The 10,456-nt window shown below is 31.9% G+C and overlaps 1 long non-coding RNA gene across 1 annotated transcript; it reads left to right on the plus strand.

Moving 5' to 3' along the window:
- The first annotated feature begins 3,901 nt into the window (after positions 1 to 3,901).
- LOC140174596 (uncharacterized) lies at positions 3,902 to 5,134 on the plus strand. Its single transcript, XR_011864332.1, has 2 exons — positions 3,902 to 4,021; positions 4,791 to 5,134. It is a non-coding gene; the product is annotated as an uncharacterized lncRNA (long non-coding RNA).
- Positions 5,135 to 10,456: the final 5,322 nt, after the last annotated feature.

The following is a 10,456-nucleotide window of genomic DNA, read 5'->3' on the forward strand; positions in this document are numbered from 1 at the left end:
GCTGGGATTTTTGTGTAACTGGAATCCCTTCTGATTGGTCAAAGATCATTTCAGTTGGTGCATTTGAAGTTGTTGCTGGTGGATTGGTAGGAATTTGAGCAACAGGATCAATCGGAGTTTCATTGGGTGCATGTTAAGCATTAGCATCAGCAGAGGCAGCAACTACTGCAAGTTGAAGTTGCATAAGCCTTGTTTGTTCAGCAGCTTCCTCTTATTTCTTCATTTTGCACGTTCTTCTGTTGTGCCCAACTTCATCACAATACAAGCACCATATTGAATTATACTTTTTTTTCATCTGTGTCTTTGAGTCAACAGGTTGTTCATCTTTGTCCTTTCTCCTGTTCATTGTGGGCCTACCCGACTTGATCTTAACTGGAGATGGAACCGGTGTTGGCGACCCTGTTTTTTTTCATAGATCTTTGCCCTTTTATTGGATTCACATTGAAGCAATATGTTCTTCTATAGGCCTTCATCGTTAACTACTCATGTCAATACTCCTCAGGCCTCTTATCATTCTTGTCTTGAATTGCAGCGATGACATGCATATAAGGCATACCTTTACATAATAGGACAAAAACACAACAAAATAAAAATATTATTTCAGCACAAATTTATATATTTAAAAGAATTCACTAAAGAAACATAATTTACAAACAATAAAAAAACAAGATTAACAACATAATTTCATTCCTAATTCATTCATAATCTTTATATGTTTAAAAGAATTCACTAAATAAACAGTACTACATATTTCATTCATAATATTTTAGGATCTTAAATTTTTATCTAGTCAACATAGTAAAAGTCTTAATCAAACTAATTGAAACCAAAATACACAATGAGCCATTCATCATTCAAATGGTATCAAAATGAAATCTATGAACTAGTTAACTATTCCGTAGAACAAAAATATATCATTCTACAAAAATATATAACTAGTTAAAATATAACAATGAATTCAACGAACATATACTATAAAGAGACTCAAGAGTTCAATGTTAAAATCCAGTACCATATAATATTGCATTCAATAATAAATTGATCTTTAAATGAAATAAGACCTAAGACAAATCACAGACTTCTAATCCCGACGGGACAGAGTGCATCAACAATATAATATAACAACATTAAATTATGCACAGATTCACGATAATATAATATAACAAGATTAACTCACAAGTTTAACAACATAATATAACAACCTAAACTCACAAGTTATACCAACATTCTTTATATCTGTCAGCTGCCAGAATCTACAATTACAGGTATGACTTCCTAAATTTACTACCATATTCGTTGGCCTGCCTTGCACTTCATACAACTCCTCCTTCTCATCACCTGACCATTGAGGAAACCAATTCCTTGACAGTTTTGTCATTGCCTATAATTAGCTTTGTTGAACTGGAGTAAGAATTTCCTGATAGTGCAATAACTTTCGCCTGTTCTCAATCATGCTCTTTATGATGATCCTCCTAACCTCTTCAGCCAGTGTTAAGATGGGCTTTGATCTGTCATTCTTTATCTTCGCGTTGAATGACTCACATACGTTGTTGCATATTGTGTCCATCTTTGGCTCTTCTCTGAAGTGTGCCTTTGTCCATGCTTCTTTTGGTCATTTATCAAGGTATTCCCAAGCAGGCTCAATAATCTTTTTTATTTTGTTCATGTTTCTTTCAAATTTTGACACGGTTCTTGATCTAGCACATTTTCACACCATATCCTTCAATTCCATGTTTTTCCATTGCTTCAAAAAATTCCTCTACAAATGTCAAATGCAGAATCTATGGTGAACATTTGGCATGATTTCTTTCACAGCTGGAATTAGCCATCGTATAAACATCAAAGCTCGAAAAGATAATGAGTTAAAATAGTCCTCAAATGATCATCATTAAATCAAATTAGTCCTTAAAATGTTATTCATTAAGTCAAAAAAGTCTTTAAAAATCTTTTCGAAAATCAAAATGGTCCTCATCTTTTGCATGTCTGAGATAAATGCCTAGTCATGTTGTGTGTCACCGAGGTCATTGTGGAGAAGTTCCAAGAACCAACTCCAATTGCCTTTGTTCTCAATTTTCACAATTGCATAAGCAATCACGTAAACGTGATTATTAACATCCTGCCCACATACAGTCAAAATCTGTCCATGTAAATTTTTCAAAAATGCCTAATCCAAATTTTTGATCCACTTTTGTCATTTTTAAACTTTTCACCATGATGGAAAACAAATGTCATTGGATGATTTTTCATCTACAAATTAAAAATAACAACAGTAAATCATGAGAGTGCACTCTGTTTTTTATTATTTTTTTGTACAATTTATTTATGTTTCAGCAACAAAATTCCAATCACTACTTTAATCTAAAATGAACACCATTTCACCAAATCCTGCCTTTTACATGAACTAAACAAAACAAAAATTTTCATCTATCCACACACATTGCATATAGCCATATCAAAACAGAGCATTCAGATTTTTTCAACATACAAAACATCTGAACCATTGCAAAATTCTAACAGCAATTACTCCCGGCACAAAAACCCTAACCTGAAATCAACCAACATTCAAAATCAACGAATATAATACCACACATTCATAAAAAAAAAAAAAGAAAAAATAGAGAAGGAACTCACCACGCAAGAGAACTTACCTTTCACCGGAGATGGTGCCTACCACCACAGAAGACTGGTGGCCTTCAGATCGCGATGAGGAGGAGCGATCGCAATGCAAACAGCGTCGTTGATTATTGCTTTCACGGCTGATTAGAGCAGCTTCTTCTTCTCACTTTGTTTTGGTGATTCTTCGTTGATTTTGGGTGAAAAGGAGAAAAGTGTAAGTGAAAGTGAAAGGGAAAAGGAGAATGGGAGAGTTACTTCAGTAATAGGGATTCTTGCAATACAGCATTGTTTTGGACTTACTTAAGTGTCACTTAACGGTTCACGTGTATTATCGTTAAAAGAATCTGTGAGCCTGTGAGCCCATAAACGGAAAGACAAACGTGATTGATGTCAAATCTTTCGAAAACTAATTTGATTAAAAAAAATTTTTGAGGACAAAAAATGATGATCGTACAATCTTTCGGGGACCAATTTGACTATTAACTCGATATAAATAGATGATATATATTTTATCATCTTTCTTTTGGTAGAAGCTTAATAATTCTTTTAATTTATTAGAGGCCATTTTAATTTAATATTGGAGTTTCATAGAATAATATTTTTTTAATAGTGTTTATTATCTTATATTTAAAAATAATCCGACCTTGTTACTACAAATTAATTTCAGTTGATATATATCTAGAATATTTATCATTTTAACTATGTTTTGGTTTTCTTCGTTGCAAGGAGTGAAGTTCAGGTTTAGTGATCATTGATAACTGGCAATAGAACAGAAGATATATTGCTTCTAAGAGTCTGACATATATATATATATATATATATATATATATATATATATATATATATATATATATATATATATATATATATATATATATATATATTACTTAAACTTTTTGTTATAGATGAACTTCTGTTATTTTTAATATGTATCTTATATTTAATATATTTATTTATATAAATAACTAATTTAATAGTTAATTTATAGTATATACGGAATATGGTTGAATAAGATAAAATAATCTTTGGTATATATCGATCGGCCAGCAATATAATAAAGACCTTGTATGCAATAATGCACTAAGAAGGTTAAGAAGATGACCAATGTCCTAAATATATGCTTCCTCGAAGATTAAGAAGATCATCGACCGAAGCCGGCTTTTAGAATAAAATCCAAACATACATATACCTAAAAACTGGTAATCATTGTTCCATCTTTCTCTACTTCTCCTATATATATTGTGAGACTCATACACCGTCTAAAACCACAACTCAAAATAATTAAGGAATATATAATAATTGAAGAGAAGAAGAATGGCTAAATCTACAAACATCAGCATTGCTCTGATTTTCTCACTTCTTGTCGTTACAGTTTTCACTGCTGAAAGTCGAGCAGCACCCACTGGTAATAATCTCTGACTTTTTGTCAGTTGTTGCGGATTGACAATGACAAAACAATAAATTTAAGTGTTAATTGCAGTTTGTTAAATATAGATAAATATAGATTTTACCTATAAACAAGTGCAATTAATTCTTTTTTTATTATAAAAATTTCATTTTAATGTACTAAAATAATTTTATACTTCAATTTAAATATTTAATATTATATGAGTAACAATAATTATCTTTTATACTGATGATGTGAAAATAGTCATCAAATAAATAAATATAATTGAATAATTATGTATCAAAATTAAATTCTTAATAGAATCCTAAACATTGTAAATAAATTAAGTTTAAGAGATAAAATAAGATCAGTAATGATAATGAGACAATAATATAAAATTATTTTATTTAAAAAAATATTTTTACATAATAAATAAATAAAAATATTTTTATATTATTGTATCAAATATAATTAATAAAAAAAAATTTTATGAGATATTTAAATATAATTTTTTTTTATTTTTTTAATAAAATATCTTTAAAAAAACTCAAATTTCAAAAAAAAAACTCAATCAAACTGGTCTAAATATAAAATCAAGTAATTTAGGCTACACATATATAAAAATACAAAAATACTATATCAAAATCGACTACTAAAATTAGTTATTAATATATTTGTATATAAATACATATATCGTTTAATCTATTTTTAATATATCTTTGTATTTCATTATATATTTTATACTGGTGATTATTAATTTTAATATACACGGTAAAAATCTTAGCAGTTGCAGCTCCTGTGTGCAGCAGCTTTCATGGAGTGGAAATAGGGGAGACGTGCGACACCATCGCTTCAAGATTTGAAATGAGCACAGCTGATTTCCTTCAACTCAATCCCAACATCAACTGTAACACTATGTTTGTGGGTCAATGGGTGTGCGTGGCTGGTCACACGCTTTGACTTGTTCCGTGTCAGCTCAGTTGAATAAATGTACAATAAGGAGAGATTGAATTACAAATTTATTATTTTCTCTCCACTTAGAACTGTTTGACTATCCATCACATAAGCTTCAAGTGGCGGTACTATGAATTATCAAGTCAATGCAAAAACAATTTCACTTGTCTTTGTTAATGTACAATTAAAAATGATTCCAAATAATTATTAAAATAAGATATGGCCTAATAATTGTTACGGAACCAGAGGATATCTAACTTCTTAGTTCTTACAAAAAACAAAAGGGTGAGTTTTGGTGAAAACTACATGGTTAGAGAAGATCAAGCTATCATGAGTGTCTGTTGTGTGAGGGGGAAGCAAGTTAGGGAGAAGAAAACGAAGTTGAGAATGGTGGATCTACGATGAAGCTGAGAATGTAGATTGTAGAGATGAGTACAGAGAGAGAAGATCAGATGAGTTTAGCATTGGAAGATAGATTGCTTAATTCTCAATCAATCTTACACCAACTTTCACGTGCTGCTTATATACAACATGCATCAACTAACTTAAACAGCCTAACTGTTTTCTAACTAACTTTGCCAGCTGGAATTTCTAATGCTCTCAATAACTAATCAAACTTTAGCTTCTAAAGTCCATCTACTCAAGTTACATTTAGAGTGCTTTGTTTTCATTTCAAAAAACGAGAAAAATAAAATAGGCAAGTTGTTAAAAAGAATTTGTAATAGACTTACAAGTTAAAAAAATAAACTATTAAGCAAGTTCTAAAAAATTGAAACTCTAGAGGTATTTCATTCTGTCAGGATCTACTATTATAATCTTTAGGAACTTGTTCGATATTTGCTTCATATAGTAATTTAGTTATGATATCCCTTGATTGACTGCTGATAATTTTGCTGTTCATTCCAAGTTCCATAACTTGATTTACGGATTTTAAATAATCAAGGGTTAGTGTTGTGTATATATGAACTATTCAACCAGTTGGCAAATATGGGAGAAATTTTATATTATGATATCTTCAATTGGTTCGTCTAATTAAGGGGAAATGGCATTCAGGCATTTTATATTATGATATTATGCTAGTACACATTGCCATGGAGGAAATCAGTGTGGAATATAAATTTGTAAACTAAGAATATCTTAGGAAAAACAAAATCATAGAATGCTGTCAACAGCTTTTTCACTTGATAAGAGCTAACATTGACATGCTGCTTGTCCATTTCATTTCAAAATGCCTCTTAAACTGAAAATTTTTTCTATAGTATGTGTAGACTAGGCACATTTCATGAATGTGCATTTTGGTTATTAAGCTGCTGCTAGAGCTTCATCATCATGAATGGGGAAAGGAAAGGGAGAGAGCCAATTGGTGTTGTTTTGACGTAAAATTCTTATATTTAATCAAATGACATGTTATTTGACATTGTGCTATGACCTCAGGCTGAGGTACGCATATATTCCTGTAGTGAGTTGTTATGGGGTGTCCAAAGTCTCACATCACGTAGTATGAGATGTTTGATGTTGTATATAAGAAGAGTAATTCTTTACCTCTTCTCCTTTTAGAGTCAGTTTTTAAAGTGTGGTTTTCTATTTTTCTTAGATAGTTAATAACGGTTTTGGAACCTTAGTTGTTGGCGCCATGGAAAGGATTACCTATAAGCTAGATTAAGGTGAATATCAAATACTGATAGCCGGATGAAGATGAAGCTGTAGTTCAGTTGCTGCCATATGCTATATTCCATTTCTAGTAAGGCTGCTTGTTTCTCTTTGGTTGTTCCTTCAGTTTTGGATATAACTTTGAAGAAGTTTGACTATGGAATGATTGAAGTTATTATTTTTTACCCTTCATTTGGTGTAGGTGGATATGTTTTTGACTTGGGTGCCATTGTTCCTTGCATTGATGTTGTCATTATCTTGCCCATGTTTTCTCTTTGACTTTGTGCATACTAGAATCCTGGAACTGCAAATATAGTTCAAGTGAAGATTGAACTGAAGCCTTGGCTGTATCTTAGAATGGGGTCCAGATGCTTGGAAGGAACATACCAGATACATTTTGATTTTGTAGACTTTTATGGTTGCATATATCTCTACAAAGATTTATGATGACATCCATACAACACACACATATACTTGTCTTTATCCTTTGTCTTCAATTCTTGAACTTTATCCCTTTGTGAACCTAAGATGAGTAAGTTTCTTGTCTTGTTCTACAAAACTGTCACACAATCCCAAGAATATTAACTCATATTAAACTGATGGCTAATTAAACTATTAGAGCTGGTCTGTTGGTTAGAAATTTGAGTATTTTACATGACAAGTGTACCATATTCTTAAATTTATTTTTATTTTTATTTTAAAAATATTTCTGTTTGTTATCATATCACAGATATTGTTGTTGGTGTTGACTGAATGGTCCAAATTAAAGCAGCTCAGCAAGACAGCAATATCCCTCTTTTATACTAATCCATTTCTTGGGTAATCACTATCGATTGGAAAATTTATGAAACCGTGTAACAAAACTTGTTGAATGTTGACCCAAAAAAAAAAAAGAAAAAAAAAGGAAGGAAAGCTACTTTGCAAATAGCAAAGAATCAACCAAAATGGCATTGGAATTCAAATTCCACTCTCTTTTTGAAAAACATAGGATGCCAGAATTTCGACCTAAGTTTGCTATGTAATAATCAAGGTCAAAATGATGTTAAACATTGTTAGGGTGTGGCATTGGTGGGTATGATGGTTCCATGTATGCAATGTGCATAGGCAATGCCGTGGTATGTACTATGGATTTGAAGACCGTGATAAGTGGAAAAAGCTCTGAGAAAATTTAAACAGAGCAAAGACTTAAATTGAAGCCATGAACTCATTCAAACAATTGGACCACAACTTTCCAAAATGAATTATTTATTTATTATTTATTTTTAGGTCTGAAAAATGGCTCATCCTTAAACGTTTTTTGTTAAGTATGAAGTACTGTACACCTTATTAATTCATTAAATTTAAATTCTTCATTTATTATATTTTATTTGAATGGTCTGAATTAAAAAAGCTAACTTGTTAATTAGGTCAAGTAAGTTTTTTTATAAATTTTAGATTTTTTTTAAGTTTTAGATATTAGACTGAAATCCAAAATAAAAAATATATGAATATTAAAAGTAACATGTTTGTACAAAAAAAAAGCAGTTAAATTTTAAAGTTAAAATAAATAATGCATAAAATTGGAGAGGATTTTGGGCATGAGCCCTCCATAGAAAATTATAGTGGAGCTAAAAAGAGACTCCGATACATCAAACTAGGTTTCTTAACAACCCGTTCCAATTTGGGGGAGAATGGCGAAAGGTACCTAGCGAATCGAGGTGTCTCTTTGTCGTCGATGGAGGTCTAATGAAGTCGGTTGGCCATGAACTTCGTCATCTGAGAATCAGTGCGGCTATGACGTCTTTATGGAGACAGGGTTCTTCTCCATGATCGGTTTTTAAGTAAATTAGTGATTTATGAGAAATTATTTTCAAACTGTTGTTCAAGTAAATTACTTTTTCAAGGTTCACAAGAACTCAAATAGAATAAGAGTTATTTTTCTGATTTACCCAAATCCTTAATATGAAAACGAAAACAAATTCTTGAAATTGAAATCAATACATTAATTAAAATAAAAGAGTAATAGTATCAATCCATATAATAAACAGAGCTCCTAACTTTAACAGTGGAGATTTAGTTGCTCATAGCTCAGAGAAAAAACTAGGATTCAAAAAAGTTGTAAAGTGCAAATGAGGTGCGTAAAAGAGAGAAAGCCTGAAGGGCTGAATCTTTTCCCTTTTATATCTAATCCTAATTAATATAAAATATATTTTTTAAAACTAAATAATATCTTTTCCTATTCTAAAATAAAATAAAGTTTAACTCAAAAAATAAATTAATGATCTCGTGGTTCTTTAGGAAAAAAATGGGGAACATTGCTAGTTGCTGAACCTGGCGCCAAACTTGGGCTGGGCCAAGTTTGGCACCACTCCACCCGTGTCTCACATCATGCAATTCTTCAACCTGGCGCCAAACTTGGCTTTCCAAGGTTCACAAGAACTCAAATAGAATAAGGGTTATTCTTCCGATTTACCCAAATTCTTAATATGAAGAATGAAAACAAACTCTTGCGGCCTTGGTGGTGCCAAAGTTGGGATTCTCCAAGTTTGGCGCCACCAAGAAAGTACAAAAGGGAAGCTTTTTAGTGATCATGGAGCCAAACTTGGAGAATCCCAACTTTGGCACCACCAAGGCCGCACAAAAGGGAAGCTTTTTAGTGATCATGGCACCAAACTTGGAGAATCCCAAGTTTGGCGCCACCAAGGCCGTACAATATGGAGAAAAAGTGTATACTATTATATATCGTTGGAAAGTTATGGAAGTTATCTTTCCAATGCCACTAGAGCTGTATCAATTGGACCTTCGTAGCTCAAGTTATTTCTGTTAGAGTGTAATGAGGTCAAGGTTGACAGCATCATTTACTTTTTTCATTTTCTTCTACACAAATCCTGTCAAATCCATCTAAATGCTACTTGAAATAAACCAAATTGCACACGAATCAAAGTAGCATTTATAGTGGCTCAAAAATACTTAAATCTTGATTAAACTTAACAAATTCAAATGCAAATTCACTAGAAAAAGATAGGAAAGATGCTTACGCATCACAACACCAAACTTGAATTGTTGCTTGTCCTCAAGCAACCAAAACTAATGTCCGCTTAAGATGTGAATTTGCACGAGAATTGAGTACTCAATTAAGCTCTTGTCTGTCTTAAAGTGGGGTTTATAACATTGAAACTCTGAATAGTGTAAGCATCTCACTATCATTTGAATCTGAAGAACGTCACTGTCATTCGGAATTAGAATCCGGATGGTATTATGAACTCTTTGGCCTTTGACTTCGGATTAATCCTTGAACTCAACAACATTTCTTTCATTCTCTTTTCTTTGGTGCTTTGCACCTTGAGTCTAACCGTGACTTTAAATGCTTTGTCTCAAGTTTTACTTGACATAAAAACACCACAAGCACTTAACTGGGAAATTCTCTTTGAGTTATGATTTTTTTTTTAATTACTCCCAGACAGTGGTGCTCAAAGCCTTTGGCATACTCTGTTAGTTGCACTTGATCTCGACTTTTAGTGCTCTGTCTCAAGGGTTGCTTGACATATTCACACCACAAGCATATGGCTAGGAAAACAACTCTTTGAGCTTTTAATCATACTTGACCTTCCTAGCCATTGATGCTCATAGTCTTGGTCCTTGCTTTTCTTCATTTTTTTTTTCTGTTTCTTTTGCTTCAAGGATTAAGATTTTGTTTAATTCAGAGAATTCATAATAGTTCTCTAAATTCCTGTTCCTCATGCATCAACATCCTTTGATTCAAATTCAAATATGCATTGTTCATATCATGCATTCAGAATCATAGATAATACCACCACGTTTAAGTAAATAAGACTACTCTTAAACATAACTCAATTTCTCATGCAATAC

The sequence above is a fragment of the Arachis hypogaea genome, chromosome 8 (assembly GCF_003086295.3).
Source record: "Arachis hypogaea cultivar Tifrunner chromosome 8, arahy.Tifrunner.gnm2.J5K5, whole genome shotgun sequence".
Lineage (NCBI taxonomy): Eukaryota > Viridiplantae > Streptophyta > Magnoliopsida > Fabales > Fabaceae > Arachis > Arachis hypogaea.